This window comes from Elephas maximus, chromosome 1 (assembly GCF_024166365.1).
Source record: "Elephas maximus indicus isolate mEleMax1 chromosome 1, mEleMax1 primary haplotype, whole genome shotgun sequence".
Classification (NCBI taxonomy): domain Eukaryota; kingdom Metazoa; phylum Chordata; class Mammalia; order Proboscidea; family Elephantidae; genus Elephas; species Elephas maximus.
Genome location: NC_064819.1, coordinates 45,379,037 through 45,396,351, shown reverse-complemented (window position 1 = coordinate 45,396,351; position 17,315 = coordinate 45,379,037). Strand labels below are relative to the sequence as shown.

Below are 17,315 nucleotides of genomic sequence, written 5' to 3'. Positions count from 1 at the left end.
TGCTCTGCTCCTGGCACTGCTTTCTTGGTGGTTTGAGGTCCCCCGTCTCTCTGTTCACTTCTTTCTTTCATATCTCAAGAGATTGCCTCAAGACACAATTCAATCTTGTTGATTAAGTCCTGCCTCACTAACTCAACTGCTGCCCATCCTCCCTCATTAACATCATAGAGGTAGGATTTACTACATACGCTACATACACAAAAATCACACAATACTGGGAATAATGGCCCAGCCAAATTTATTCACACATTTTTTGGAGGGACACCATTCAACCCATGACAGTCACATACAGAGGAGAAACAAGGCCAAGCTCTGATTATTCGGCAGAAACCATGCAGGCAAGAAGGTGATGGGATGATATATATAAAACCATGAAAGGAAAAAATTGGCAACGAAGAATAATATATCCTGCAAAACTCTCATTCAAATATGATGGTGAAATTAGGACATTTCAAGATAAACAGAAATTAAGGCAATACGTAAAAACCAAACCAAACCTCCAAGAATTATTAAAGGGAGCTCTTCAGTCTGAGAACAAACAACATCAGACCACATCTTGAAGCTAGGATACAGGATTGCTGCAGCCAGATACCAACCGAGGAAATGAACTCTCAAGGACTATCAAAATCAAAAGAATTACAACAGGGAACCAGAGAGGTTAATCTATAAGTGACAACAACATCAGAACAATAAAATAGAATAAACTGTGTAGGTATAGAACTTTCCAATGGAAAGGAAGGTAAGGTGATATACCATGTAATAACAGACTAGTTCAAACCTAGGAAAATCAGGGTAAATTTCAAGGTAACCACAGAGAAAGTTAATAAACCTACTCATCAAAATAAAGAAGGAAAACATAAAGTTTGAATAAAAACAAAATCTACAAAAACAAAACAAATCCACAAAAAAAGGAATTCAGCACAGGAAGGTAAGAGGAACAATCAAAACGTCAGCACCACAAAAAACAAAAACAAAAAAATGACAGCAATAAACTCCCGCCTATCAATAATTACACTGAATGTAAAATGGCCTAAATGCACCTAAAAAGAGATAGTGACAGAATAGATTTAAAAAACAGGATCTATCAATACACTGTCCACAAGAGGCACACCTTAGAAACAAAAACATAAATTTATTAAAAATCAAAGGGTGGAAAAAAAATAAGCAAACAGCTACCAAAAAATAGCAGCAGTAGCAATAGTAATACCAGATTAAATGGGCTTTAAAACAAAATCCACCATAAAAGACAAAGAAGGGCACTATATAGTGATTAAAGGGACAATCCATCATGAAGACATAGCCTTAATAAACATCTATGCACCCAATGACAGGGCTCCAAAATACATAAAACAAACTCTAACAGCACTGAAAAGACAAATCGACAGTTCCATAATAATAGTAGGAGACTTCAACGCACCACTTTTAGTAAAGGACAGAACATCTAGAAAGAAACTCAACAAAGACACAATCAGCCAACTTGACCTCATAGATATATGTAGAACACCCCACCCAACAGCTGCGAAGTACACATTCTTTTCCAATGCACATAGAACGTTCTCCAGAATAGACCACATCTTAGGCCACAGAGCAACCTTCAACAAAATCTTACAAAATTCAGATAACACGAAGTATCTTCTGTGGCCACATCAAGGTAGACATTAACAACAGGAAGAGCAATGGAAAAAAATCAATTACATGGAAACTGAATAACAACCTGCTTAAAAACCTCTAGGTAAAAGAAGAAATCAGAGACAAAATCAAAAAATTCTTAGAATCAAATGAGAATGAAAGCGCATCATACCAAAACCTTTGGAACACAGCAAAGGCTGTCCTCAGAGGTCAATTTATACCAATAGATGCACACATCAAAAAAGAAGAAAGTGACAAAATCAAAACATTAGCTATGCAACTCAGACAGACAGAAAGAGAACAACAAAAGAAGCACACAACCACCAGAAGAAAGGAAATAATAAAGATCAGAGCAAAAATAAATGAAACAGAGAATAGAAAAACAACAGAAAGAATCAACAAAACCAAAAGTTGGTTCTTTGAAAGAATCAACAAAATCAACAAACCACCGTCCAAACTGACAAATGGAAAACAGGAAAGGACACAAATAACCCAAATAAGAACTGAAATGGGGGACATTACAACAGACCCAGCTAAAATAAAAAGGATCACAACAAAGTATTATGAAAAACTGTACTCTAACAAATTGGAAAACCTAGAGGAAATGGACAAATTTCTAGAAACACACTACCTACCCAAACTAACACGAAATGATGTTGAAAATCTGAACAGACCTATAACAAGAGAAGAGATTGAGAAGGTAACTTTAAAAACTCCCACCTGGAGGGGAGATGAGAAGCCAGAAACGGATAGAGGGTGGCTGAATAGACACGGAAATAGAAGGTGGAGAGAAGGAGCGTGCTGTCTCATTAGGGGGAGGATAGGAGTATACAGCAAGATGTATAAAAATTTTTACATGAAAGATTGACTTGATTCATAAACTTTCACTTAAAGCACAATAAAAATTTAAAAAAAGGAAAAAAAACTCCCCACCTCCAAAAAAAAAACCCCAGCTCAGATGGCTTCACTGAAGAATTGTACCAAACATTCACGGAACAACTTATGCCAGTACTACTCAAACTATTTCAGAACACAGAAGAGGAAGCGATACTTCTGAATTTATTCTATGAAGCCAGGATAACCCTGATATCAAAACCAGGTGAAGGCACCACAAAAAAGAAAATTACAGACCAATATCTCTTATGCATACAGATGCAAAAATTCTCAACAAAATTCTAGCCAAGAGAATTCAGCATCACATCAAAAAAATAATACACCATGGAGGAGGGGGGCCAAGATGGCTGACTAGGTAGATGCTACCTCAGAACCCTCTTGCAACAAAGACTCGGAAAAACAAGTGAATCGATCACATACATGACAATCTACGAACCCTAACTAACAAACACAGATTTAAAGAGTTGACCTGAGTGACAGAGACCGAGAACAAACAACTAAGGGGAGGCAGCGACTGTTTTCAGAGCCTGGAGCCAGCGTCCCAGTCAGGAAGCCTTGGTGCCAGGCTTTGGACTGGGCACAGGGGAGCTGAGCACGACATCCTCTGACGGTGCAAATACGGGGTGCAGCCCCAGCCCCCTGAACTGACCTCGGGGGAAGCCCAGCCAGTGCACACAGGTGGCACAGCAACGCGGCTGACAAGAAGAGAAGTCACCAGGAGGCAGCGACTATTTTTGGAGCCGGGAGTGCAGCGTCCCAGCCGGGGAACCTTGATGCTGGGCTTTGGACTGGGAGGGGAGAAACTAACCGTGGTTTCTGAGACAGCGCAAGCATGGGACGCGGGCCTGACCATCGGGGGCAATCTCTACACAGCCAGCACGCACAGGCGACGTGCCCCTCGGGAATCTCAGATAAAACAGTCATCCCAAGCAAGATAAGTAACTTTGTCTATATTCCGGGGCGCTACTCTCTCCTGTTTTTCTGAACCCTTCCCTCCCCTTCCCAGGCGGCTTCATTAACATTGGAATTTCCTGAGCCAGAGGGAGAACTGCTCCGCGGGTTTTTGTTCTTTTTTTTTTTTTTTTTTGGTCTTTTCCTAACCCATTCTTCCGGCCTGAGAGATGCAAGCACAAAAAACCCAGGGACCAAAAATCCTTCCCTAACTGGACAAAAAACACAGAACCAACTCCAGCCAAGCACATGTGATCCACAGTCTCGGGCTTTCATCCCTACAGGGAACAAGGTGGCTATTATAATGCAAAGGTATTTCTGATAGGGACCTGACTGCATTTGTTTTAGCGGATTTACTGGAAAGACAAGTTTCCCAGGTCTGATATCTCTGCTTATTCAACAGAGCCCTCACTGACTCACAACAGGGAACTGAGGGCTGAAGCTCCCCCCAGACCACCTAGCCTCCTGCCTTAGGGGTCTAAGGAGGGTGACACCCACCAATCTGTAGAGGTACTGGCATTGGGGGCCTAAGGTACAGCTGCAGAGCCCACCCACCAAGGTGCTTTAGGAATAGAGACACACCTACCTCACTGACACTTGGAGGAAGCCTGTCTGCATCCTGCCCCCCCCGGAGTGTGAACCCCAGCTGCTACTAGAATCTGGTGCACACAACTATCACCACTACTTCTCAAGGTGGGTAGGTGACAGTGTGCATCACACACTTGATGATCCAAAATCAGATTCTACTCAAGAATAATGAATAAACTCAGGCATATATATCTGGCAACAGCCCAAACCAGCTGGTAATAGGTCATAAGTGAGTCAAGGGCTACAACAATCAAGACAGCACAATCTAGTAGCCCATCTACGTGTATTGAAAGAAAACAAAACAAGTTAAGACTCAGTGAGCAAATATAGAATAAATCACTACAATGTCTCAGTGATGGCTCGGAGACAGCAGTCGATATCAAACCACATAAAGAAGCAGACCATGACAGCTTCTACAAGCTCCCAAACTAAAGAATCAAAATCTTTCCCAAATGAAGATACAATCCTGGAATTATCAGATACAGAATATAAAAAACTAATTTACAAAATGCTTCAAGACATCAGGGATGACCTCAGAAATGGAATAAGGCAAGCTACAGAAAAAGCCAAGGAACACACTGATAAAGCAGTTGAAGAACTAAAAAAGATTATTCAAGAACATAGTGGAAAAATTAATAAGTTGCAAGAATCCATAGAGAGACAGCATTCAGAAATCCAAAAGATTAACAATAAAATTACAGAATTAGACAATGCAATAGGAAGTCAGAGGAGCAGACTCGAGCAATTAGAATGCAGACTGGGAAATCTGGAGGACCAGGGAATTAACACCAATATACCTGAAAAAAAAATCAGATAAAAGAATTTAAAAAAATGAAGAAACCCTAAGAATCATGTGGGACTCTATCAAGAAGGATAACTTGCGGGTGATTGGAGTCCCAGAACAGGGAGGGATAACAGAAAATACAGAGAGAATAGCTGAAGATCTGCTGGCAGAAAAATTCCCTGACATCATGAAAGGCGAAAGGATATCTATCCAAGATGCTCATCGAACCCCATTTAAGACTGATCCAAAAAGAAAAACACCAAAACATATTATAATCAAACTTGCCAAAACCAAAGACAAAGAGAAAATTTTAAAAGCAGCCAGGGATAAAAGAAAGGTCTCCTTCAAGGGAGAATCAATAAGAATAAGTTCAGTCTACTCAGCAGAAACCATGCAGGCAAAAAGGCAATGGGATGCCATATATACAGCACTGAAGGAGAAAAACTGCCAGCCAAGGATCATATATCCAGCAAAACTCTCTCTGAAATATGAAGGCGAAATTAAGATATTTACAGATAAACACAAGTTTAGAGAATTTGCAAAAACCAAACCAAAGCTACAAGAAATATTAAAGGAAATTGGTCAGAAAACCAATAATATCAGATACCAGCACAACACAAGGTCACAGAACAGAACACCCTGATATCAACTAAAATAGGGAAATCACAAAAACAAATTAAGATTAATTTAAAAAAAAAAAAAAAGCTCAAAACAGAATCATTGAAGTCAATATGTAAAAGATCACAATAATCAAAAAGAGGGACTAAATACAGGTGGCATAGAACTGCCATACGCAGAGGGATACAAGGCGATATAGGGCAATACAAGTTAGGTTTTTACTTAGAAAAATAGGGGTAAATATTAAGGTAACCACAAAGAGGTATAACAACTCCATAATTCAAAATAAAAACCAAGAAAAATGTAACAACTCAGCAAAAATAAAGTCAAATACTATGAAAATGAGGAACACACAATTTACAAACAAAAACATCTCCGCAAAAAAAAGTAAGTGGAAAAATGAAATTGTCAACAACACACAGAAAAAGGCATCAAAATGACAGCACTAAACACATACTTATCTACAATTACGCTGAATGTAAATGGACTAAATGCACCAATAAAGAGACAGAGAGTCTCAGACTGGATAAAGAAACATGATCCGTCTATATGCTGCCTACAAGAGACACACCTTAGACTTAGAGACACAAACTAAAACTCAAAGCATGGAAAAAAATATATCAAGCAAACAATAAGCAAAAAAGAAGAGGAGTAGCAATATTAATTTCTGACAAAATAGACTTTAAACTTAAATCCACCACAAAGGGTAAAGAAAGACACTACATAATGATAAAAGGGACAATTGACCAGGAAGATATAACCATATTAAATATTTATGCACCCAATGACAGGGCTGTAAGATACATAAAACAAATTTTAACAGAACTGAAAAGTGAGATAGACACCTCCACGATTATAGTAGGAGACTTCAACACACCACTTTCGGAGAAGGACAGGACATCCAGTAAGAAGCTCAATAGAGACACGGAAGACCTAACCGCTACAATCAACCAACTTGACCTCATTAACTTATACAGAACTCTCCACCCAACTGCTGCAAAGTATACTTTTTTTTCGTCGCGCACATGGAACATTCTCCAGAATAGACACATATTAGGTCATAAAACAAACCTTTGCACAATCCAAAACATCGAAATATTACAAAGCATCGTCTCAGACCACAAGGCCATAAAAGTGGAAATCAATAACAGAAAAATTACGGAAAAGAAATCAAATACTTGGAAACTGAACAATACCCTCCTGAAAAAAGACTGGGTTATAGAAGACATTAACGAGGGAATAAAGAAATTCATAGAATGCAACGAGAATGAAAATACTTCCTATCAAAACCTCTGGGACACAGCAAAAGCAGTGCTCAGAGGCCAATTTATATCGATAAATGCACACATACAAAAAGAAGAAAGAGCCAAAATCAGAGAACTGTCCCTACAACTTGAACAAATAGAAAGTGAGCAACAAAAGAATCCATCAGGCACCAGAAGAAAACAGACAATAAAAATTAGAGCTGAACTAAATGAATTAGAGAACAGAAAAATAATTGAAAGAATTAACAAAGCCAAAAGCTGGTTCTTTAAAAAAATTAACAAAATTGATAAAACCATTGGCCAGACTGACTAAAGAAATACAGGAAAGGAAACAAATAACCCAAATAAGAAACGAGATGGGCCACATCACAACAGACCCAACTGAAATTAAAAGAATCATATCATATTATTATGAAAAGTTGTACTCTACCAAATTTGCAAACCTAAAAGAAATGGATGAATTCCTGGAAAATCACTACCTACGTAAACTAACACAATCATAACTAGAACAACTAGATAGACCCATAACAAAAAAAGAGACTGAAATGGTAATCAAAAAACTCCCAACAAAAAAAAGCCCTGGCCCGGATGGCTTTACTGCAGAGTTCTACCAAACTTTCAGAGAAGAGTTAACACCACTACTACTAAAGCTATTTCAAAGCACAGAAAATGACGGAATACTACCTAACTCATTCTACGAAGCCACCATTTCCCTGATACCAAAACCAGGTAAAGACATCACAAAAAAAGAAAATTACACACCTATATCCCTCATGAACATAGATGCAAAAATCCTCAACAAAATTCTAGCCAATAGAATTCAACAACATATCAAAAAAATAATTCACCACGACCAAGTGGGATTTATACCAGGTATTTATGCAAGGCTGGTATAATATTAGAAAAACCATTAATGTAATCCACCATATAAATAAAACAAAAGACAAAAACCACATGATCTTATCAATTGATGCAGAAAAGGCATTTGACAAAGGCCAACACCCATTCATGATAAAAACTCTCAGCAAAATAGGAATTAAAGGAAAATTCCTCAACATAATAAAAGGCATCTATACAAACAAAGCCAACAGCCAAGATCACTATACATGGAGAGAGCCTGAAAGCATTTCTCTTAAGAACGGGAACCCGACAAGGCTGCCCTTTATCACCGCTCTTATTCAACATTGTGCTAGAGTTCCTAGCCAGAGCGATTAGGCTAGACAAAGAAATAAACGGCATCCGGATTGGCAAGGAAGAAGTAAAATTATCTCTATTTGCAGATGCCATGATCTTATACACAGAAAACCCTGAGGAATCCTCCAGAAAACTACTGAAACTAATAGAAGAGTTTGGCAGAGTCTCAGGTTATAAGATAAACATACAAAAATCACTCGGATTCCTCTATATCAACAAAAAGAACATCGAAGAGGAAATAACCAAATCAATACCATTCACAGTAGCCCCCAAGAAGATAAAATACTTAGGAATAAATCTTACCAAAGATGCAAAAGACCTATACAAAGAAAATTACAAAGTACTACTACAAGAAACTAAAAAGGACCTACTCAAGTGGAAAAACATACCTTGCTCATGGATAGGAAGACTTAACATAGTAAAAATGTCTGTTCTACCAAAAGCCATCTATACATAGAATGCACTTCCGATCCAAATTCCAATGTCATTTTTTAATGTGATGAAGAAACAAATCACGAACTTCATATGGAAGGGAAAGAAGCCTCGGATAAGTAAAGCATTACTGAAAAAGAAGAAGAAAGTGGGAGGCCTCACTCTACCTGATTTCAGAACATATTATACAGCCACACTAGTCAAAACAGCCTGGTACTGGTACAACAACAGGCACATAGACCAATGGAACAGAATTGAGAACCCAGATATAAAACCATCCACATATGAGCAGCTGATATTTGACAAAGGACCATTGTCAGTTAACTGGGGAAAAGATAGTCTTTTTAACAAATGGTGCTGGCATAACTGGATATCCATTTGCAAAAAAATGAAACAGGACCCATACCTCACACCATGCACAAAAACTAACTCCAACTGGATCAAAGACCTAAACATAAAGACTAAAACGATAAAGATCATGGAAGAAAAAATAGGGACAACCTTAGAAGCCCTAATACAAGGCATAAACAGAATACAAAACATTACCAAAAATGACGAAGAGAAATCAGATAACTGGGAACTCCTAAAAATCAAACACCTATGCTCATCTAAAGACTTCACCAAAAGAGTAAAAAGACCACCTACAGACTGGGAAAGAATTTTCAGCTATGATATCTCCAGCCAGCGCCTGATCTCTACAATCTATACGATTCTGTCAAAACTCAACCACAAAAAGACAAACAACCCAATCAAGAAGTGGGCAAAGGATATGAACACACACTTCACTAAAGAAGATATTCAGGCAGCTAACAGATACTTGAGAAAATGCTCTCGATCATTAGCCATGAGAGAAATGCAAATTAAAACTACGATGAGATTCCATCTCACTCCAACAAGGCTGGCATTAATCCGAAAAACACAAAATAATAAATGCTGGAGACGCTGCGGAGAGACTGGAACTCTTATACACTGCTGGTGGGAATGTAAAATGGTACATCCACTTTGGAAATCTATCTGGCGTTATCTTAAACAGTTAGAAATAGAACTACCACACAACCCAGAAATCCCACTCCTCGGAATATACCCTAGAGAAATAAGAGCCTTCACACAAACAGATATATGCACACCCATGTTTATTGTAGCTCTGTTTACAATAGCAAAAAGCTGGAAGCAATCAAGGTGTCCATCAATGAATGAATGGTTAAATAAATTGTGGTATATTCACACAATGGAATACTACGCATCAATAAAGAACAGTGACGAATCTGTGAAGCATTTCATAACATGGAGGAACCTGGAAGGCATTATGCTGAGTGAAATTAGTCAGAGGCAAAAGGACAAATATTGTATAAGGCCACTATTATAAGATCTCGAGAAACAGTATAAACTGAGAAGAACACATACTTTTGTGGTTATGAGGGGGGAGGGAGGGAGGGTGGGAGAGGGTTTTTTACTGATTAGTTAGTAGATAGGAACTACTTTACGTGAAGGGAAGGACAATACTCAATACATGGAAGGTCAGCTCAACTGGACTAGACCAAAAGCAAAGAAGTTTCCGGGATAAAATGAATGCTTCAAAGGTCAGCAGAGCAAGGGCGGGGGTTTGGGGACCATGGTTTAAGGGGACTTCTAAGTCAATTGGCAAAATAATTCTATTATGAAAACATTCTGCATCCCACTTCGAAATGTGGCGTATGGGGTCTTAAATGCTAACAAGCGGCCATCTAAGATGCATCAATTGGTCTCAACCCACCTGGATCAAAGGAGAATGAAGAACACCAAGGTCACACGATAACTATGAGCCCAAGAGACAGAAAGGGCCACATGAACCAGAGACTTACATCATCCTGAGACCAGAAGAACTAGTTGGTGCCTGGCCACAATCGATGACTGCCCTGACAGGGAGCACAACAGAGAACCCCTAAGGGAGCAGAAGATCAGTGGGATGCAGACCCCAGATTCTCACAAAAAGACCATACTTAATGGTCTGACTGAGACTAGAGGAATCCCGGCAGTCATGGTCCCCAAACCTTCTGTTGGCCCAGGACAGGAACCATTCCCAAAGACAACTCATCAGACATGGAAGGGACTAGACAGTGGGTAGAAGATGCTGATGAAGAGTGAGCTATTTGTATCAGGTGGACACTTGAGACTGTGTTGGCATCTCCTGTCTGGAGGGGGGATGGGAGGGTGGAGAGGGTTGGAAGCTGGCAAAATTGTCACGAAAGGAGAGACTGGAAGGGCTGACTCATTAGGGGGAGAGTACGTGGGAGTATGGAGTAAGGTGTATATAAACTTATATGTGACAGACTGAAAAAAAAAAAAATAATACACCATGACCAAGTAGAATTCATACCAGGTATGCATGGATGGTTCAATATTAGAAAATCAATCAGTGCAATCCACCACATAAATAAAAGGAAAGAAAAGAATCACATGATCATCTCAATTGATGCAGAAAAGGCCTCTGACAAAGTCCAACACCCATTCCTGATAAAAAAAAAAACCTCAATAAAATAGGTATAGAAGGGAAATTTCTCAACATAATAAAAGGCATCTATTTTTTATGCAAAACCAACAGCTAATGGAGAGACGCTGAAAACATTCCCATTGAGAATATGAACTAGACAAGGATGCCCTTTATCCCCACTCCTATTTAATATTGTGCTTGAAGTCCTAGCTAGAGCAATAAGGCAAGAAAAAGAAATAAAGCGCATCCAAATTGGTAGTGAAGAAGTTAACCTGTCCCTATTTGTGGATGATATGATGCTATACATAGAAAACCCAAAAGACTCCAAGAGAAAACTACTCGAACTAATAGAAAAATTCAACAGAGTTGCACGATACAGGATAAACATACAAAAATCTGTTGAATTCCTACACATCAATAAAGTGAACGATGAAAAAGAAATCAGGAAAACAATACCATTAATAATAACCCCTAAAAAAAAAAGAAAATACTTAGGAATAAATCAAACCAGGGATGTAAAAGACCTATACAAAGAAAACTATAAAACACTACTGCAAGAAACCAAAAGAGATCTACATAAATGGAAACACACACCATGCTCACAGATAGGTAGACTCAACACTGTGAAAATGACAATTCTCCACAAAGCGATTTACAGATACAATGCAATCCCAATCCAAATACCAACAACATTCTTTAAAAAGAAAGAAAAACTAACCATTAATTTTATATGGAAATGGATGAAGTCCCAAATAAGTAAAGCATTATTGAAGAAGAATAAAGTAAGAGGCCTCCCACTACCTGACCTCAAATCGTACTACATAGCTACAGTAGTCAAAATAGCATGGTAGTGGTACAATGACATATACTTTGACCAATGGAACAGAATTGAGAACCCAGATGTAAATCCATCCACCTACGGTCACTTGATCTTCAACAAGGGACCAAAGGCCATCAAATGGGAAAAAGACAGTCTTTTTTAACAAATGGTACTGGCAAAACTGAATGTCCATCTGCAAAAAAATGAAACAGGACCCATACCTCACACCATATACAAAAACTAATTCAAAATGGACCAAAGATCTAAATATAAAGCCAAAAACTATAAAGTTCATAGAAAAAATATATATATAATCAACACTAGAGGCCCTAATACACAGCATTAACAGGATAAAAATCATAACCAACAACACACAAACTCCAAAAGATAAGCTAGATAACTGGGATCTTCTAAAAATTAAACTTATTGTCATGGATTGAATTATGTCTCTCCAAAAATGTGTGTATCATTTGGGCTGGGCCGTGATTCCCAGTATTGTGTGGTTTTCCTTTATGTTGTAAAACCTGCCTCTATGATGTTAATGAGGGAAGATGAGCAGCAGTTGTGTTAGTGAGGCAGGACTCAACCTACAGGATTGGATTGTGTCTTGAGGCAATCTCTTGAGATATAAATGACAGAAGGAAGCAGAGAGACAGGGGGACCTCATACCACCAAGAAAGCAGCATCGGGAGGAGAGCGCGTCCTTTGGACTCGGGGTCCCTGCGCAGAGAAGCTTCTAGTTTGGGGGAAGATTGATGAGAAGGCTGACAGAGAAAGAAAACCTTCCCCTGGAGTGGACACCCTGAATTTAGACTTTTAGCCTACTTTACTGTGAGAAAATAATCTTCTCTTTGTTAAAGCCACCCACTTGTGGAATTTCTGTTATAGCAGCACTAGAGGACTAACACACTTACGCTCATCAAAATTTCACCGAAAGAATAAAAAGAGAACCTATAGGCTGGGAAAAAAAAAAAAAATTGGCTATTACATACCAGACAAAGTTCTGATGTCTAAAATCTACAAGAAAATCCAACCCCTCTACAATAAAAAGACAAAAATCCAATTAAAAAATGGGCAAAGGAAACGAACAGACACTTCATCAAAGACATTCAAGAGGCCAACAGACACATGAGGAAATGCTCGTGATCACTAGCCATTCAACCAAACCAAACCCAGTGCCGTCGAGTCGATTCCGACTCATAGTGACCCTATAGGACAGAGTAGAACTGCCTTATAGAGTTTCCAAAGAGCGCCTGGCAGATTCGAACTGCTGACCCTTTGGTTAGCAGCCGTAGCACTTAACCACTACGCCACCAGGGTATCCCACTAGCCATTAAAAAAAAAATAGAGAAGTGCAAATTAAAACCACAATAAGATAGAATCTCACACCAGCATTACTGGCACGAATCAAAAAAACAGGAAATAACAAATTTTGAAGAGGCTGCGGGGAGACTGGAACTCTTATGCACTGCTCATGGGAATGCAAAATGAGACAACCATTTTGGAAAATAATATGGCGCTTCCTTAGGAAGCTAGAAATAGAAATAAATGTGATCCAGCAATTCCACTCCTAGGAACATATCCTAGAGAAATAAGAGCCATCACACAAATAGAATATGCATACCTATGTTCATTGCAGCATTGTTCACAATAGCAAAAAGATGGAAACAACCTAGGTGCCCATCAGCAGATGAATGGATAAACTGGTACATACACACAATGGAGTATTACACGGTAAAAAACAACGATGAATCCGTGAAGCATCTCATAACATGGATGAATTTGGAGAGTATTATGCTGAGTGAAATAAGTCAATCACAAAAGGACAAATATCGAATGAAACCACTATTACAAGAACTCAAGAAATAGTTTAAACAGAGAAGAAAATATTCTTTGATGGTTATGAGAGTGGGGAGGGAGTGAGGGAGAGGGGTCTTCACTAATTAGATAGTAAAAAAAAAAAAAACAAGAACTATTTTAGGTGAAGGAAAAGACAATACACAGTACAGGAGAGGTCAGGACAAATGAACTAAACCAAAAGTAAAGAAGTGTCCTAAACAAACCGAACACTTCAAAGGCCAGAGTAGCAGGGGCAGGGGTTTGGGGACCGTGGCTTCAGAGGACATCTAGGTTAATTGGCCTAATAAAATCTATTAAGAAAACATTCTGCATCCCACTTTCATGAGTGGCGTCTGGGGTCTTAAACACTAGCAAGCAGCCATCAATTGGTCTCAACCCACTTGGAGCAAAGGAGAATGAAGAACAACAAAGACTCAAGGTAATTATGAGCCCAAGACACAGAAAGGGCCACATAAATCAGAGACTACATTAGCCCGAGACCACAAGAACTAGATGGTGCCCGGCTATAACCAATGACTGCCCTAACAGGGAACACAGCAGAGAATCCCTGATGGAGCAGGATTCTCGTAAAAAGACCAGAGTTAATGGTCTGACTAAGACTAGAAGGACCCTGGAGGTCATGGTCCCCAGACCTTCTGTTAGCCCAAGACAGGAACCATTCCCAAAGCCAGCTCTTCAGACAGCGATTGGACTGGAGTGTAAGATAGAAAATGATACTGGTGAGGAATGAGCTTCTTGGCTCAAGTAGACACAAGACTATGTGGGCAGCTCCTGTCTGGAGGGGAGATGAGAAGGCAGAGGGGACAGAAGCTGGCTGAATGGACACAGGGAATACAGGGTGGAGTGACGGAGTGGGCTGTCTCACTAGGGGGAGAGCAACTAGGAGTATATAGCAAGGTATATATAAATTTTTGTATGAGAGACTGACTTGATTTGTAAACTTTCACTTAAAGCACAACAAAAAAATTTTTATTTTAATTAAAAAAAAAAAAAGCAAAGGGTCATTAAAAAGACAGGAAAGAAAAGACCAAAATGGATGCCAGAAGAGACTCTGAAACTTGCTCTTGAATGTAGTTAAAGCAAATGGAAGAAATGATGAAGTAAAAGAGCTGAACAAAAGATTTCAAAGGGCAACTCGAGAAAACAAAGTAAAATAAAGAAATGTGCAAAGACCTGAAGTTAGAAAACCAAAAGGGAAGAACACACTTGGCATTTCTCAAGCTGAAAGAACTGAAGAAAAGATTCAAGCCTTGGGTTGCAGTTTTGAAAGATTCTAAGGGCAAAATATTGAACAACACAGGAAACATCAAAAGAAGGTGGATGGAATACACAGAGTCACCATATTAAAAAGAATTGGTCAGTGTTCAACCACGTCAAGAGGTAGAATATGATCAGGAACCGATGGTATTGAAGGAAGAAGTCCAAGCTGCACTGAAGGCACTGGTGAAAAACAAGGCTCCAGGAATTGATGGAATACAAATTTAGACGCTTCAGCAAACGGATGCAACATTGGAAGTGCTACTTGTCTATGCCAAGAAATTTGGAAGACAGCTACCTGGTGAACAGACTGGAAGAGATCCATATTTGTACTCAATGTGGAAGTTTATCAAACAATATCATTAATGCCACACGCAAGTAAAATTTTGCTGAAGATCATTCAAAAATGGTTGCAGCAGTGCATTGATAGGTAGCTGCCAGAAATTCAAGCCGGATTCAGAAGAGGACCTGGAACCAGGGATATCATTGCTGGTGTCAGATGGATCTTGGTTGAAAGCAGAGAATATGAGAAAGATGTTTGTCTGTGTTTTATTGACTATGCAAAGGCATTTGACTGTATGGATCATAAAAAATTACGGATACCATTGTGAAGAATGGCAACTTCAAAACATTTAATTGTGCTGAGGAACCTGTACTTAGATCAAGAGGCAGCCATTCAAACAGAGTAAGGGGATATTGTGTGGTTTAAAGTCAGAAAAGGTGTGTATCGGGGTTGTATCCCTTTGCCATGCTTATTCAATCTGTATGGTGAGCAAATAATCCGAAAAACTGGACTCTATGAAGAAGAACATGGCATCAGGATTGAAGGAAGACTCATCAACAACCTGTGATACACAGATGGCACAACCTTACTTGCCGAAAGTGAAGAGGACTTGCAGCACTTACTGATGAAGATCAAAACAGACCACAGCCTTCAGCACAGATTACATCTCAACATAAAGAAAACAAAAATCCTCACAATGGACCAATAAGCAACATCCTGATAAATGAAGAAAATATTGAAGTTGTTAAGATTTCATTTTACTTGGATCCACAATGCAAGCAGCAATCAAGAAATCGAACACTGTGTTGCCTTGGGCAAATGTGCTGCAAAAGACCTCTTTAAAGTGTTGAAAAGCAAAGATGTCACTTTGAGGACTAAGTTGCACCTGATACAAACCATGATATTTTCAATCGCCTTATATGCATGCGAAAGCTGGACAATGAATAAGGAAGGCTGAAGAACTGATGCCTTTGAATTATGTTGTTGGCAAAGAATACTGAATATACTGCCAGAAGAATGAACAAGTCTATCTTGGAAAAAGTACTCTTTGGAAGTGAGGGTGGGGAGACTTCGTCCCACGTACTTCGGACATGTTATCAGCAGGGACCGGTCCCTGGAGAAGGACATCATGCTTGGTAAAATAGAAGGTCAGAGAAAAAGAGAAAGACCATCGACATGGATTGACACAGTGGCTGCGACAATGAGCTTAAACATAGCAAGCACTGTGAGGATGGGGCAGGGCCCGGTAGGGTTTCATTCTGTACTACAGGGTATAGGGTCAGTATGAGTAGGAAATGGACTCAATTGCGACGGGTTTGGGGCTTTTTTCTTTTTCCCTGTGCCCAATTTACCAAGTATTGCAGTTACAACAAATCACATTTATGACTATTTTAGTATACCTTACGACATACACATTGCAGCATGTAATTTGCTGGTATTACTCCCAGATGTTCAAGGATCGGATTTATAAAGATACTGATAATAAAAGACAAAAAAAATGAACACTAAAAAAAAGAAAGAGGTATTTGACTTACGTCAGAATCAAGCGACAACGGAGCGGTTGGAACAGAACGTCCTGGGAACTCAGGGTCTTGTACTAGCCCTCAGGCACTAGTTTGACGATGACGATTTCAGAAATTTGCAGGAACTGGACGAGGTAACAGCCTCGTCCCCAGAGAAAACGCTTCGTAACTGCTTTTCGAAAACTCAAAAACATCCATGGAATGGGTACGAACACCAAAAGATAATTATACAATATTCCAGGGGCCACTTCCGATTGCCGAGTGTCCTAGGGGGCGTTAAAGCTTTCACCTCCTGGCATGAATAACCGGTTTTGCCTCACCGCCGACTCTGACCGCACCTCCCCTCTCTAACTCAGTGTCAGTCCGCCCAGCACTGGCCGCTCGCCCTCTGTAAGGAGGTTCCCGCCAGAGCCAGACTGACACGCGCCGCTTGGGTGGGGGGCCAGTCCGTGCCGCCACCTCCGCGACCTTGGTCCAGGCCGGCCGGGGTGGACCTACGTCTCCAAGGCGCGCCCTTTCCCCCGCCGCAACGTACTGACGAGTCCCGCGCTACGAGGCGCCTCGGCCTCTCGCGCCCCGGCTCCTCTCCAGCGGCCCCCAGCCCCACCGCGCCCCCTAGGACTCCTGAGTCCAGCCCCCAGCGGTCGCACCCCCGGCCCGGGCCCCCGCCCAACCCCCCGCCCGGGCCCCCGCCCAACCCCCCGCCCGGGCCCCCGCCCAACCCCCCGCCCGGGCCCCCGCCCAACC

At 40.2% G+C, this 17,315-nt stretch overlaps 1 long non-coding RNA gene across 10 annotated transcripts in view; it reads right to left on the bottom strand.

Annotated features, from left to right (window-relative positions):
* The window catches only part of LOC126071289 (uncharacterized), a 195,115-nt gene extending 177,955 nt beyond the window's left edge, over nt 1-17,160 (bottom strand). For 4 of the 10 annotated variants that reach the window (XR_007516346.1, XR_007516347.1, XR_007516345.1 and 1 more), the window contains exon 1: nt 16,581-17,158. This is a non-coding gene — a long non-coding RNA (uncharacterized LOC126071289). Of the gene's footprint in view, nt 1-16,580 lie in introns of all 10 variants that reach the window. The other 6 variants (XR_007516363.1, XR_007516348.1, XR_007516337.1 and 3 more) reach the window with 3 other exon arrangements.
* Between the last annotated feature and the right edge of the window lie 155 nt (nt 17,161-17,315).